Raw genomic sequence first — 16,409 nt, 5'->3', positions numbered from 1 at the left:
TCCGGGATAAATTGGGAAATACGAAACATATGTTGGTGTGTGCACTTAAGAATGAGTTCTGAATTAGGAATCTCTATCTCCATCTCTATCTACATGTTACACACAGCAAGACTATATACATAAATGTATTTTAAAGGGCTCTTTGTTGGAACAAGAGCAAGCTTTGGCTGGTGTGTCATTGGTACAGCGACCTCTCTTGCCTTCTCTAGGATACACCATATACTTTGTCAAGGTACCTCTTGCTGTGTATTCCATTTCCCTTGCTCAGTCCACTTGGCCAACTTAGCTAAATGTGGGGAAGGTTATGTCCCTCTTTCTACTCTTCAACTCTGAATCCATTTTTATGGGCATGAGGGTGGACAAAGTGCAATGTGTGTCTATCAGGACTGAATGAGCAATACCAAGTGGGCACACAGCAAAATCACCCTGATTTTGAATTTCCTCTCCTCCGTGTAGTTCTTCCCTGAAATGCTCCCCTGATAGCCATCTCTCCACCCAGCACCGCATTGGTGCCTTATCAACCTGCCCTAGCTAAATAGTGCGGACTATCTTCCACTCACCTGTAATCTCAGCATCACTTTCTAGGGAAACAGAAGGTGCCCGGGCTGGGGCTGCTGGGAGGCTTTGAGCGAGTGGGGTCTGACTGTTCTAGTAACTGCAGGATGTCGGGGGCTGGTTCTTGCTCACGGGACATGTAATCTCCACACCATCAGGTGATGCCCATATTGTGCAGGGCTGGTCTTGATCCGGGCAGAGAAGGCATTCTGGGTGATGATAACTTGTTTCTGAGCTCCTGGGGGCCACACCCAGGCAGGCAGCACGGAGTGTGGGACAGCCCAGGGAACTGTCCTAACTGCCGCTTTCTGAGAGAGGCTGGGAGAGTCACTTTCCCTTCTGTGTCTAAGTATGCTCATGAGGAAAAAGGAGACACACCCTCCTCTTCTACCTACCTCACCAGGAGCTGTAAGTGTCTGATGAAGTAATGGTGTGTGTGTGTTTTTGAGGGTTTAAAGTGCTGTATGAGTGTAATCACCAAGATAACTATGGTTCCTCCTACAACTCCCATCTTCCTAGCCTCTGTTTCTGACCTTCTTTCTTGGGAAGCAGTGAAGAAACTAGGAGTTGCTGTGAACAGTGACAGACATTGCACTGAGCTTTTTCTTCAAGCCAGAGAGCCGCCCCAGGAAGGCAGGGACGATGTCTGACTCATTTTGGTATCCATCCTGCTCCAGATGCCGACCTGGCAGAGTGTGGCATACACAGGCACTCCTGAATGGTGGGCGAACAGATGAGTGGTACGGCCTAAGGATATAAACAGTGCTCTTAGGGAGCTCTGGCTCTTTTATCTGCCATTCACTCCCGCACTCATTCATGTATTCAGTAGGCTTTTCCCAGTGCTTCTTCCAGCCTGGCGTCGGCAGTGGGTATTGAGCTGGGGGCATGAAGGATGCCCAGTTCTCTGTGCCTGTCATGACACATTCTGAATTGCTGCCAGGAAGCTAAGCGCTAAATAAATTATTTTTCACTGAAGCAGCTATATTAACCTGGGTTTGGGCTATAATCAGCAATCCCGTTTTCTCTCTGGGCTTGATCTTTGATTTTTCTTAATGGCCCTATTGTGTCTTTGTCTTATTTTGTCAGCCACTCCAGGGCCTTTTTGGAAGTAAGCAGGGTACAAATTATAAATCAATAAATGTGCAATCATGAGTGTGTATACATATGCCACTGGCTCTGTTGTAAAAGAGCACTGCCTCTCAATAGCCATTTTCTGGGGATGCTAAACGTGGACACTGTGTGACTGACTCTTCTGTGTGCATGTGAGATATGAAGCAATCTGGACGCACCCTTTCTTATTAGACCTATAGACAAAAACTGCTTAGTACTCATTTTTTTTAAAAAAAAAAGCCTTTTGGAAAGGCTATGGACATGCAATTAGACATGTTTTGAGTGTTGATAGTAAAGAGAAATAATCTCTATTGAGAACCTTTGCTACTATAACAGTAATACTAACTAGTAAGTGACAGAAATGTGACTAAAGTTAGTCTAACCCACAGAGGAAATATCTTAGTTCATATGCCTGAGGAGTCCACTGGTAGTTGAAGGGAGAGGGGGACTTTAGGAACAACTGGACCCAGTTGTTCATTGGACTTCACCTCCCTCTCCCCATCCCTTGGAACAGCACACATGATGGCAGCCCAAAGCAGAAGACTCCGAGGGGACCCGGGGGAATAGTCCTGCAGATTGCTTAACTTGGTCACATGTCCATGTTGCAATGAGATGCTGTGCTCTGGGTGAAGAAGTCTGGGTCACCTTGTTTCGGGGGGAGAGTGTGCAAGGTCCAGCAGTAGGTTTCTTGGAGGAAAGAATGATTCTGTTACAGAAGACAGGGGTAGGGATGCGCACTTGAAAGCAACAGACACTTACAAGTTGCTGAATATCTACTCTGTGCAGTTCCCCAGGCTTTAATTGAGTGCTCCGGCCCCTCTCCACAGCTCTTCATGATAATAATTACAGCAAGCACATTGAGTGCCAGGGGCTGTTCTGAGCACTTTACATCTCACTTATTTGATACTCCTAACAACCCTGTAGGGTAGGTAATCCCATAGATGTGAACCTCATGCTCAAGAGGTTAAAGAAATTGCCCAATATCATATAACTCCTTAGTGACAGAACCAGGAATCAAATCTAGGTAATCTGACCCCAATTCTGTGCTTTTCTCCACTAGAATCAGCTCCTGCCTCCATACTCCCATTTCATAGATGAGAAAACTAGAGCCTAGAGTTTCAATTACTTTCCCATATAGCCCATATTTCTAAGAATCAGTGCTACACTGGGCACTGTGCCCCAATGCCGAAACTTAACCTTCACACCAGTCATGGGAAGAGAATCATTATTAAATCTACTTCCAAAGCTCATATTCCTATATTCCTATAGTCCCTAAATTGCTATAACCAGATACAATGGAATGAGGACTTGAATATGTGTCTGTGTCACTGCAAAGCCCTTCAGTCTTCCACCAGGTCACGTTGCCATGCTGACCACCGTGGAGAGCCAGGTAGGCTACAAAGGATTGATAATGGATGGAACTGTCATAAATCTCAGGGCCTCTGTGAGGCCTTGGCTGGTTCCCCGCCTCTCACACCCTCAGACCCAGCGCCACCTGATCCATTGACTCCTGTGTATATTAGTGCATCTCTGGCCATGGAATGAGAGAACATGGGAGTGCCCTGGGACTTAGGTACCACTGCATGACCAGCAGGGTCCTGGTCATGCCTCAGGCACTCATTAGCTCCCTCCCATCCTGATTTAGATCATAATGTTCTCAAGTGTGGGGACTGTGCTTCTGCCCTTGCAGGTTTGCTACCGGCTCCTGACCAAGAGCTGAGCATAAGAGAGGGCAGCAAAGTGAAAGGGTTAAGGGGCTGCCAATTATGTGCTGTGAGACTGACCCTAACCTCTCTGGGTCTCCGGTCCCTCATCAGTGAAACAGACAATCATAGAACCTACGTCTCTGTGTTTCGGTGAGGATAAGTGGAAATAACCATGCACGGTCTGTACCAGAGCATGTAGCACATAGCAAGTGCTTAGGGAGAGAGGACTGTGGTTACCTTTCGCTAGCTGGCAGATGGAGCGGTGCGTATGCTGGGGCTTTGGCATCTGCGCTTTCAACATTTCAGCACCTGGCAAAGAATCCAAGCTCCCAAACAGATGAGGGTTGCGGGAAGCAGTGCACTGGGGGTGGGGAAGTTCCTGGTCCTCGTGGTGGCTCTGCCTCCCACGGCTGTGTGGCCTCAGGCATGCTACTTCACCTCTCTGGGCCTCCATTATCTCATCTAGAGAGGACGGACTGGAGCGGGATCTATTACATGGGCTATTGGTTATTAATTGTTTTGTGCATCCCCTTCCAGCTTTCTTTTTCATCTGCACATGAAAGAGGAAGGGAAGGACTGCTGGTTATTTGGAGGTTAAGCAGTTAACGTTGCTAGAAATACTTTAGCAGGAGCAGAAGACAAGGTGAAAACAGCGATTAAAACAACCCTTCTGCATCTCACCAGATTAGAGAGCTGGGGTGGGGATGAGGGACACAGTGGTTCACAACTATTTTTTAAGAGTCTGACTCTGTCATCTGAGGACGAGCAGATCACCAGGGTCCTTTTGGCACAGCTCTCCTGGATTCAGGTCCAAAGAGTCGGTTAAATACTTGGCAATGGTTGAAAACCTGGGGCTGGACGGGCAGTTGTGCAGCAGTGGGACGGACACCTCCAATTATTCTCTATTCAGTCCTACGAGGCATTTGACAGCTTTTAGAAAATGCCACTGGGGTTAAACCTGCTGTCGCTCACTTGGGTCAGCAGAGTTGCAGAGACTTGGGAAGTTAATCCCCAGGCAGCTGAAATCAATATGAAATGTGGCCAAGCAACTTAGCCCAAGTCCCCGGCCTCTGATCATGGTGGAACAATGTCTCTCTAAGTGTTAAAGGTTGTGGTTTCCAGGGAACGGACTTCTAATGAGTGAACCTTCCTCTCAACTCTCATTTCTGCCTACTCGTACCTTTTCTTGTATTTACCATTTTCTGCTCTTATCACAGCCATATGTGTATATGTCCGATATCCCCAACCAAACTGGAAGCTGCATTCAGCAAAGTGAGCGAATGTCTCTTTGAGGGAGCCCAATATTAGAGCAAAGAACAGGGACCTGGGGACCACGCATACCTGGGTTTAATCTGACCCTCTGGTGATCCTGGGCAAGGACCTCACCTTCCTCTGTCTCCAGTGGGTTAGCTATCCAAGAGGAAGAATAATCACAGTCCCTGTCTTAGTTTGCTCAGGCTGCCCCAACAGAGTACCTCAGACCCCGTGGCTTAAACAACAGGATTTTTTTTTCTCATCATTTGGGGCCTAGAAGGTTAAAATCAAGGTGCTGGTAGGGTGGTTCCTGGGGCCTCTCTCCTCATCTTGCTTGGCAGTCTTCTTGTTGCCTCTTTGCAAGGTTGTCCCCCTGGTCACGCTCAACCTTGGTGTTTCTTCCTTTTTTCATAAGGGACAGTCATATAGGCTTAGGGCCGCACCTCAATTGCTGCATTTTAACTTAATCACCTCTTTAAAGACCTGATCACCAAATACAGTTACAATCTGAAGTACTGGGGACAAAGGCCTTGACATATGAATTGGTGGGGGCGGAGGGGGAGGGGGCAAATTAGCACATAATAGTTCCCAGGTGTGTATCGCACATTTACTGTGGGTCAGGTGCTCTGCGAACTGCTCTTACTCGTACATATATTCTCTTCCTCAATCTCAGGTTTAGGAAGCTAGATACTATATTACCCCCATTTTAGAGCTAAAGAAACAAGAGTCCTGGACTCTAGGACCTAGAGATTCAGACAGCCTGCCCAGGCACAGAGCCAGTCACCGGCAGGATCAAAATTCAAGCCCAGGCTTGCCTCACTCCAGAGCCCACATGTCTAGCCACAGGTTTTATACTGCCGTTGTCAGAGTTAGTAACCGGTGCCAGGCACCTGGTGGAAGCTCAATCCCTGCTAGTTCCTTTATCCCTTTGCGGCCCTAGATGAGCCCCGACTGTTGAACGACTGGAGCCCCGGGCCTGTAGGGAGTATCTTCTGCTGCTGGCAGGTTCTTTTGCAGCCACCTTAGTCTTGCAGTCCTGCACTGCACTTTAAAACATAAGTACATGCAATATGTGTCTCCATAAAACTCCGTGTTGATGTAAAACGGTGCTATAAAAGTGGAAAACCAGCGCAGAAAACAAAAACCATGCTGCTCAGTTTGTGATCTGATGTGGTGCAATGATAACAGGACAATGGGAAAACCACTCCCTCAGGGTGGAGAGGCCTTCGGAGACTGCCTGCCCGCCTGGAGCTGGAGCGCAGACACCTGCTCCCGTGCTATGCTGGCCCAGCCTTCAGAGGCGAGGACATAGATGGCGAGACCAGCCTCACCGTCGCAGACATGGGGTCACTTTTTCCAGGGGCACAGCCACCTAAAGCTCATGGAAAATGTCCTTGCAAACGGGAGCTCTGTTTCCCCCTCCTTCTCCATTCCCCCAATCCCTGACACTACGGTGAGGCCAACCTTCGGTTTGCTTTACGGCACGCTTCCTCAATTGCAAGTTTCATCACATGCTGGACGACAGGCCTAGCTTTAATCTGCGTGTGGACAGGTAATGGATCATAGTGGGTGCCATGTCACTCTTGGGGTTTCTGTTTTATGTGAGTTGTACTCTCTCTGCAGTGCCTTAAACTGGAGCCACAAGAAAAGGCAAGGAAGGTTGCTTTCCCCTCTCCTTCATTTAAGCTTTATCCAGCTGAGCATGGGAGCCTGTTGTCGTACCCAAAGAGTTGACTACAAGGTTAATGCTTAGAATTGTTTTGTAGACTCATACCATAGAATTCCAGAGCTGGAAATAAAAGTTCTCTAGACTAGCGTTTCTCAAACTTCACTATGCAGCTGGATAGCTGGATTCTTGTGGAAATGCAGACTCAGGTTCTAGAGTCCTGGGGCGGGACCTAAGAGTCCGTCTTTCTAACCTATTTCCAGATGATGTTTCGGACCTAGGACCACACTTTGCAGAGCAAGGATCGAGGCTACTGTGGTTCTCAATCTGAGCATAGAGAAAAAACAACCCTGAGGTCCTGGTTAAATGCTGATTCCCAGGCCAGGCACCCCCCCCCCTCCCAGAACTCTAGTTTGATAGGTCTGGAATGGACCTAGGGCTTTCACTTTGAAAACAGGTGCCCTGGGTGACTTCAGTGTGTGTCGTCCATGGGCATATTTTGAGAAACACCAATCTAGTACAGATCCTGTTATTTTATAGATTTGGGAGCTGGGAAGGAATCAGGTATTTCTTGAGCACCTACTATGTGCTAGGCACCTTATGCATATGCCATGTTCTTTGAACCTCCTGTGAGGAAGGTATTTTTACGCCTACTACACAGATTATGAAAGTGAGGCTTGAGGAGTTTAACTCACTAGGAATAAACCCTTGGTCTTTCTGAACCCCAGTTTTGTTTTGTTTTTCTACTTTATCATGTGCCTCCTGTGAAATAAAGGGAAGAAAAACAGTCTTTCAAGGCTCCGTATTTGTACTTTTATGCTCCTATGAGCGTATGTGAACACGTGCACATATCTGAGATCTAGGGTATTAAGACTTGAAGCATTAAAGGAGAGAAATTTATAGACTTAAATGCATGTTTTCAAGTAGACCTTTCTAAATTCCCTACAATTTATCAAAAATAGAGTTGGGTTTTACATTTTCAAATCCTTTAGCCCTTTGGGCCAGCAGAACGACTCTAAAGCCATCAGGCAATAGTTGAGCTGAGAACGTTCTGCCAGCTTGGAAAGTTTTACTTTACTTTGTTTTTTTTTTAAGAAAGAAAGAAAACCAAGCTGTGACTTTACAATGCTTTGGAATTACAGAATGTGCTTGTAATTTTTACAATTCTGCACAGACTTCTTTGCCACATCTGGTTGATATTACTGGCAGGGATATATGAGGGAATAAACCATGGGCTGGAATGTGAAACATCCCACAAAATGAGTTTCTTATAGGTTGCTGCATAAAACATTTTGAGTCTCCCTCCCTTTGGAGGTGTGGCTTAAGTGATTTCATGGACTTAGGTGGGTTTTGTTGTTGTTTTGGATTCAGAGGTAAGGGTTGTTGCTGGTCTACTTGGTGGGGGTTCCATGATAGTTTTCTGAAGATGAGTGCAAAGGTTAACCCTCCCCAGTCATGCCATGGATCGGGTGAGACAAGCCATCCTTGAAGGGAGTCAGACCAATCTTTCGAAAAGCACTGGACACTGATGGTCACGGGGAAACGTCAGCACGGACTGAACTGCTACAGAAAAAGGAAGAAAGCAGGGACACAGAGTGAGATGGGTGTGGGCTCCAGGAAGCCTCCTGAATCATAGTTGGGGTGGTGCATTAAACTGCTGATAGCAAGAAGAGTTCAATTCCTCAAGCATGCCTCCAAAAGCCTGGCACATCCGGGAGTTCTCTGTGCTCTACACAAAACAGGAAGTTGGTAAAATGGAGAAATAAAACAAACACCCATCTAATACCTGGAACTCAGTCAAATCCCGGTTGGGGACATTCTTGCCCAAATCTCAGGAAGAGAGCTGTATGACCAGGAACAACTAAAACATTCACTGAATGCCTACTGTGTGTGTGTGTGTGCGTGTGTGTGTGTGTGTGTGTGTGTGTGTGTGTTGCTGCAACATGCTGGTGGTTAGGATGCTGAGTATAGAATGCAGGCATGTCTAATCTGAGCCCAGAGGGTGTGAGCATGGGCTCCTCGCCACCTGGCTTCTTCTCAGACTTCCTTGGCCGGGACCCACCTGCAGAGTTGGAATGTTTCTGCACAAAACCATGTGCTGCTCTCAGCACCCTGTGGCATGTGGTAGAGTTGGCCAGCCTCGGCCAGAGTGTGTGGCCATCACCAAGGAAGCTCAAATAAAGACTGTGCTCTCCCAGGGGCAACACAGCCCTCTGTTGAGGATGACAACCAGGGGCCAGCTTCACCCATACCCTGGGGCCCTCATTCTCTTTATCTGGAATTAGAAACTGTCAAGAGAACTAAAAATGTCAGGGAAATACCACATTGTATATGGAAAAGTATCAGCCTTTTGAGGTGGGCAGTCCCTAAACACACATTCTCCAATTGCCCGAATGATGCAAATGTACCCGCATCTAATAATCTTGAAATATTTGTTCTTGAATCACATTCAGGATCAACAGAAACATTTCTAAAGAGCCTAATCATCTCTCATTTTCAACAAGCATTTGGGAATCTCTTGAGAGGACAAATAGCATTTTAATTTGATGCCCCAAATACTAGCGTAATTTCAAATCACACTCACAAAACAGTCTGTAACTTTGGCTTTCTTCTGGCTTTCCTATGGGCTCACTATCCTGGATGTTGAACATTAATTTCCATTTGTAAGGTTTACAGTCCATTTACAAAGTCCTGGAGATTGAAGCTTGTAATGAAAGTGTTGACACTGTATTAACAACAGCAAAACTATAATAACACAGCACTGTCCAAACCAAATAGAAATGGAGAAGTTTAAGTAAATTTCACGCTCCTTGCCTGAATGTGGCGTGCTGGACCTGAGTTTTTGATTCATGGTTTAGAATAATATTTTAATGTTTTATTCATGATGTTTCTTTTTTCCCATCATTCTTTCTCTAATTCCCCTCACCCTACTTAGGGTGATGAAGCCTGCTTGGAAGGCTGGCCTTGTCTTGATTGGCACTGTCTGGTGTATAGCCAGCAACTCTCCCCATGGTTGACTAAGTGAAGTGTTCGGCTCTTGAACTGATGCTTTGGCCTCTCATTGGCGTGTCTAGAGCTCTGTTCGCAAATTTCTTGTCAGTGAGTCAGCTTTTGATTGAAATATACATAGAATCATGCCAACATGCCCCCTAGTGAAGGGAGCACCTTGACTTCTAGAGGTCACAGTATTCTAAGGGAGAAGATGCATTTCTGAGAGGGTGAGAGGCTAACCAAGGACTGATCCCCTCCATCTCGGTTTCATTTAACTTGGGATTCCGGAAACTCCAAGCTGTGGATCAAGATGCTGAGAGAGGCTTACAGTTAAGAATTGCTTTTAAAAATGGAAATCAGTGGTAACAACATAGAAAGAGATGCTGGATCATTGATTTTATTAATATCATGGCCATAATCATCTCCTTTCTGTGTCTCCACATCACCTTCTGTCCTATTTTTTAAGCACATGCACTTACACATAACATACCACATACATACACTTAAAACCTTCTCTCTGTGAGAGAATCCCAAACAGATACAGAAAGATTGATCCCTTCCAGGCTACTGAGTCAAAGCACAGACATAATTTCACTCTAGTGCAAGATACCGACTTTTAAATTAGCTCAAATTCCTGAGCAACACGGTGCGGAGATACCAGGGGTCGGGAAGGGTGTAGCAGCCGTGCAACGGGGAGGAGCTTTGTCTCCTTGGCACATCATTGGCGTTTTAGGTGCATAGAGATGTTAGTGGCAGATCTGTGTCAGAGACCGCAAATTATTACTGTGAATGGGTTCTAGTTCCCAGAGAGAGCATCTCTTTTCCCTGGAAGAGATGTGCACGGCTCAGGCTTCTACCCGAGATCTCCGTGGACTTTTATTCCATTTCACCACACAGGGGCCCAGCCACTGAACAAAATTATCTTAGGGAATAATTGTTATGGCCTCCACTGCTGATGGTGTTCTCTGCAGACTCTCTTCCCCTGTGCAGGGCACTCCTTTATTTAAATGAGAGTGAAGGATGGGAGATCATTAAGGCCTAATGAGGTTGGAAAGCAGCAGCAGCAGAGAAAGCGGAGTTACCAAGGGAGTACACGACTCACCAGTTTCTCTGCAAGTGGACAGTCCCCAAATGGAGGATCACACAGGGGTGGTGGGGAGACTGGGCGGAATTTCTCAGCTCTACCTTCAACATGCATGACCAGTTTGCCCCCCACCCTCCGTCTCTGCTGCCATCAGCCTCGTGTAAGGCACCATCCTTTCTTGATTAGGTGACCACAGGACCTTCTCACTGATCTTCCTGCTTTTATGTGTATTCCCTCTTCACCCGTCATCCACCCCATAGCCGCCATGATCGCTTCAAGACAAATCAGATCTCTTACTCCCCCATTTCAACCACAGTGTCCTAAGAATAAACCCAAGCCCCTACATTACACAGTCTGGCACCTGTCAGTTCCTGGTACCATCCTGGTCCTCTCTCCCACATCCACCACACAGCAGCCTCTCGGGCCTTCCACCTATTGTTCCAACACTCCCATCTCTTTCTCAACGCAGGGCAGTGGTCTTGCTATTTTTTTCTGCCTGGAACACGATGACCCCAGATATTGGCATAGCCAGTTCTCTCTTAAAATTCAGGTCCTGGTTCAAACCTTCCTCCCGCAGAGGGCTCTCCTGACCACCCTATGTATAGCAGCATCCCTTCCTTCTCATCGCTGTCTATATCATGACCCTATTCCATTTTCTTTATAGCACTTACCACTTCTTGAAATTCTTTTGCTCATTTGTGTGTGTTTTTTTTATGTGCTTATTTTCTGCTCTCCCACCCACCAGTAGAATGTAAGCTTCTTGAAAGGAGGGCTTTTGTCTGTTTTGCTGACTCTATAATTGCCTATCCTGCATCTACCACAGAGTGGGCACTCAATAAACACTTAGTAAATGAGTGAATAAGAGAAGGAACTTGGTCTCCAAAATCTGCTTTTTCCTCTCAATCTATGGTCAAAGGCACCTTCTGTTCCAAACCAGAGCTCAGTCCTCATTGCCCTGAAAAAGCCCCCAATGACTGTTTAATAGCATATGTGCACCCATGCACATACACGTGCACACACACAAGGGTGAGGATAAATTGAACACACTAGATTTTATTCTCCACTTTCCAACCTCTATTTCACTCTTTGCAAGACAAATTACTTGGGTTTACAATGTAGAGGGACCTGCTCTGGGATTCTGAGAGGACCTTGGGGGGATGAGTCCATTTACACAGGTGGGCCATGCAGCACAGAGGTGAGCTGACTTCAAGGGCCATGGGTGTTATTTCACGCTCCCACCAAAGAGAGAGGAGCAGCCTGTGCCAGGACTCTCTGCTAGTAGGTGTGAGCAGTGCCCAAGACTGAGAGCTGGGGAGGGATTGTGGTTTTTGGATGCTTATTTCAAAAACCTGAGAATAATATTCTGTCATACAATGAAATGAATAGATAAACTGTGTTTTCTTCAACCCCAGGCCTCATTGGTTTTCTCTTTTTACTTTTAATGGGCATAAAAAGAGATTGTCTAGCTTGAAAAAAAGGAGAAGAAGATTTGTGGGGACTCAAACAAAAACCAAACCTTAGTCTGAAAAGAAGAATATGTTACACTAATTTACTGAACATTGACCTAACATTCCAAATTATTTTCTTTGTTGATCTGAGATCTAAACCAGAGGTTGTTTGAAATACATCTGGTGAATGAATCCAAACCTGAAGTGAACCATGTCTTCTAAAATAACTGAACCAGAACCACACTGGAACATCAAAATATTAGTGTTTTCCAAACTAGTCCTCTCTAAGTCTCTGGCTGGTGTACCTGCAACACCAAGCTATTGCTTGTTCCCCTTCTCCCCCACTTAGCCCCTGCCCTGTCCTCTCATCTCCTTTCTGCAAGCCGGCGGTCATTTAGCAATGGGCCCTCACCCAGTTGGCCCTGAGAGTGCAGGCCTGTGAGGCTCTTCATTGCTCCCGGGATAGTGAGAGATGCTGCTGTTCTGAGCACTCGACACAGTCCCCACCTTTAAACCCTTGTCACGAGGAAAAGAGGATGTGTCTTTTCAGTGAGGGTGCACCCTTTAGAGATGAATGGGGCAAAGGGAAAGATCAGGAGGAAAGAAAGGAAGGAAACCTGGAATGAAGGAGAGAAGGAGGGAGGGAGGAAGAGCAACAACAAAAGGAAACGTGGAGCGGAGGTGGTGAACACAGATACAGAGAAGGAAAGGAAAGAAAGAAAATAGGACTCCATGGGGGAAAATATATCTTAGGTTTGTTTTTGTCTTTTTCTGGTTCCTCCCGAGGCAGATGGAAAACGTTCTCATCACACATGTGCCTCTCCATCCTGTGCCAAGCTCTACGTAAGCTTTTGTCTGTACAGCATCCCCTCGGGAGGCAAGAAGCATCATCTTCATAGATTGCCAGAGCTGCGTGGTACCTTTTAGAACTTCTAGACCAATGCTTTTATTTTCTAGTTAGGGAAACTGAGGCACGGGGCTTTGGGGAACTCACCAACCCCAGCCCTCGGATTCCTGGTCTGGTGCTGTGCGCCCAGTCCAAAGATTTCTTTTCTACCTTGGCCATGATTTTTCATTAAGTGACAGGCAAGAGAAACCATGGAATGAGGATTATTGGCTTACAAGGGATTAAGGGTTGATGTTTCCAGAGGTCAGGCTGACTCGGGTAGCAGTTTATCTTTTAAGAAAAGGGATTTTCTTTTGAAAGAGGTAATACTGGCTATAAATTTGCTCATCCAAGGAACAATGAGCAAGTTTTGCCTATGGAGGTTCTAGGGAAGCACTATGTGGTTATTGTCATGACATACCGAGGAAGGGAACTGAGAGGGCAAGCCTCACATGAGAGCCATTCCAAGGAAAGAGTCAACAAAAGAAGGAGTAGGGGCTACTCCCGAAGGCTCCCATCCGGTGTTGGAAGAATGGAGGCGCATCAGTGGGGAGTGGGGAGTGTGGAGAAGAGGAAGTCTTGGAGTGTCTGATGGAGGCTGCTTCTCAGAGCTGGCCGCCCTCTGAGGGACAGGCCCTGGCACACCTGAATCTCCACCCCCTGGGAATTTCAGAAGTTAAATAGCTGATGTCAGCTTGGTGCCAGCATCAGCAGCGGCTTCCTTCCCATCCCAGCCACTTACTTTTCTGAGGGCACATCCTTCATAAGGAGCCGGTGCATTTAAGGAAAAAGACCCCAGCCTGTTCCTTATTACCCAGCAGCCACTAGGAACTGACCAGGTTTGCCTAGCGCCCTGCTTACCTGTCACATCTAACCCATTTACCTGAAGCTAATTAGCCAGACTTCAGTGTGCAGTCCCAAATTGCTATGTTGATGATGGCAGCCCTCCCCTCTCCAGAAATGCCGATTTCCCAGCTCAGCGTGAGGGACTTCAGCAATCTCTCTTTCCAATGATATAATTTGATTCCGCCATGGGAGGCTGCTCTGGTCCTAGCTCACTTAGCACTAAATCTCTCCCTCGATGCTCTCATTACTTAATCTTCTCAGGCCCCAGACCAGCCCCAGCCTCCTATTTATTTATCTGGGACCCTGTTTACTTCCCCGTTGTAAATTACTTTTGGCTCCTAGCCCTCTGATTGCTGCAGCGATAGACTAATAGCTCGGAGCTACCGCATTTGCCTTGTGTGATGAGGCAAATAATATGCTTAACTTATGGGAGAGAAGTGCACCCTCCATTGATTTCAGTGGGGGAAATATTACTCAGGGGAAAGGACCAGACCATTTTCCTAATGGCTGCTGGTGGAAGTTGGTGTAATTATGGACAGAATTACGTGAAACAAATCGGCAAGCCCATAAATCTAAGCCTCCGGTTTTCAAAGGCACAGAGGGAACTTCGGAGCCGGCATGGATCCCTCCTCTCTGAGGGGTGGGTTTCTAAGAGGGAAAACAGGAAGGTGTTGGCTCTCTGGTTTGCTTGGCCAGGGGATGCTCTTTCCCGGCTTTAAATTCTCTGAACATCTCAGGTCTAGATGGGCAAATACAGCCCATGGGCCCATCCAGCCCACTGCCACCAGCTATTGTAAATGAAGTTTTATTGGAGCATGGCCACACCTCCTCATTTACATACTCCAAGGCCCTATCTGTGCTAAAATGGCAGAGCTGCAGAATTGTGACAGAGGCTGTATGGTCCCCAGAGCCAAATATGTTTACTATATAGCCCTTCGTAGAAAAAATCCGCTAATCCTTGCTCTACCAGAAGAGCCTTCAAACAAATGTTTTCTATGGACATGGAGAGATTTATTTGATCACTTCCCTTAACTTTCTTCTTTCAGGCAATTCAATCCCATGGGAACTAGCTTGGTTATCACGAGCTCTGTATCGCATCTGCATCTATTTATGTGGCTTTTCAACAACCATGTGGCTTAGTAGGTTTTCTGAGCCCATTTGACAGAAAAGAGAACTGAGACTCTGAAAGGTGAGGTGTTTTACCCAAGGTCATTCAGTGAGGAAATTGCAGAACTGGGATTCCTAGCTAGCTTGTCAGGCTCCAAATTCTGTTCTTTTTGCAGCTAAACCTCTCTGCTTCCCAAGAAAAAGAAGGGAGCAGGCATTGGCATGGGGGAGAATTTATGTAGGCCTGGCCTCTCTCCGCAGAAGGGCTGCTGAAAGGGGGCAGGTGAGCAGCCAAATCACAGGAAACACAAAAGCTAGAGGAGAAGCGAGGGGTCTTGTGTTCTTTAACCCACACTCCTGGTGAGGTAGACGGTGGAGCAGACCCAAGAGTACTTTATCGTGTTTGGAAACATAACAGTTGATTGTCAGGCAGCAAGAGAAAACCAGAGAAGACCTGTCTGAGAAAAGCTGACGCCAGGGCCTTTATTGCCTGTGCAATGCCGATCTCCAGAGAGAGAGCGTGGTCCATATGGCTTCCTTGTGGGGAGGTGGATGCCACCAGCCCTGCTGCAGTGGGGTGGGAAGATAGCCTTGGTTATCATACCCTCTGGGAGCAGGTCTCTGGGCTTTGGGGCAGCCTGGAGCTGACACTGATGTCCTGAACATCTGCAGTGGAAGTGGGTAAGGTGGTGTGTCCACAGGCCTGCTGATGTCACCAGGTTGCCCTCTACAGCGTAGAAATCTCAGGTTAAAAACAGAACCAAAGCATCTTTTGCAAAATAGCCTTTGGGCTCTGAACCTGGAAAGACAGAGGGCATATTGGAAATAATACAACTATGTAACAGCAGCTACCATTTGTTCAATGTTTACAAAGCACTAGGCATTGTTCTAAACGCTATCATCTTTCTCATTTAATCTTCATCATCCTGTGAGGTGGGTATAACTATTCCATTTTACTGAAGAGGAAATGGAGCTCAGAGGTGATAAATAATTTGCTCAAGCTAATGTGTAAGTGGTGGAGTGAGAACCCAATCGGCCTGACATCTGAACCATTCCCCGTACCAAGAGTGGGAGGAGGGGAAACCACAGACATGGAGTCACATGGGTACTTCATATTTCTTTTCTGAGACTCATTTGGTACCCCTGCTCTCTTATCTTTTCTTATAAGGGCACTAGTTTTAATATGAGAACCCCACCCTCATGACCTCACCTAAACCTAATTATCTCCCAAAGGTCTTACCTCCAAATACTGTCACATTGTAGATTGGGGCTTCAACATCTGAATTTGGGGGCTGGGGGTGGGGGGACACAAACATTCAGTCTGTAATAAATGGGAAGAAGTGCCATAGGGAAGATGTTGATTTTATGGAACTCATTACCTTGGAGATAGTTGAGGCAGAGGACATGAACATCAGCTTCAACATTTTAATAGATGTGCAATAAAAAAATAAGTTTCCTGGGGAATGTGCTAAAGGAAATATGGAAGGCTTCTTGATTGCAGGACTTTTCAGAGCCTTTACCTTGTTAATATATATATTGTGAATTTCTAAGAGATGAAAATACCTATACAGCTTGTTTTCAAATATTTTTTGACTATGGAATCTATGTTCATGACACATTTGGTGGGATTTGAGTTTTATAGAACTGGTACTGAGAAAATGTGAGGTTAGAACTTTTTAAAATTAGGTTAATTTGTAGGTAATAGAGCCATGAAAAGATCCAGAAAAAAATATATCTGACCTCTTCCATGCCTAGA

At 46.3% G+C, this 16,409-nt stretch overlaps 1 protein-coding gene across 1 annotated transcript in view; it reads left to right on the top strand.

Annotated features, from left to right (window-relative positions):
- Positions 1 to 16,409, top strand: part of SLIT3 (slit guidance ligand 3) — a gene marked incomplete at its 5' end in the record, with an annotated part of 542,638 nt that overhangs the window by 105,032 nt on the left and 421,197 nt on the right. The gene's annotated exons all lie outside the window — the stretch shown is intronic.

This window comes from Myotis brandtii, unplaced genomic scaffold (genome assembly GCF_000412655.1).
Source record: "Myotis brandtii unplaced genomic scaffold, ASM41265v1 scaffold32, whole genome shotgun sequence".
Taxonomy (NCBI): Eukaryota; Metazoa; Chordata; class Mammalia; order Chiroptera; family Vespertilionidae; genus Myotis; species Myotis brandtii.
The sequence above is the reverse complement of the archived record's forward strand: the minus strand, read 5'-3'. Positions and strand labels throughout refer to the sequence as shown.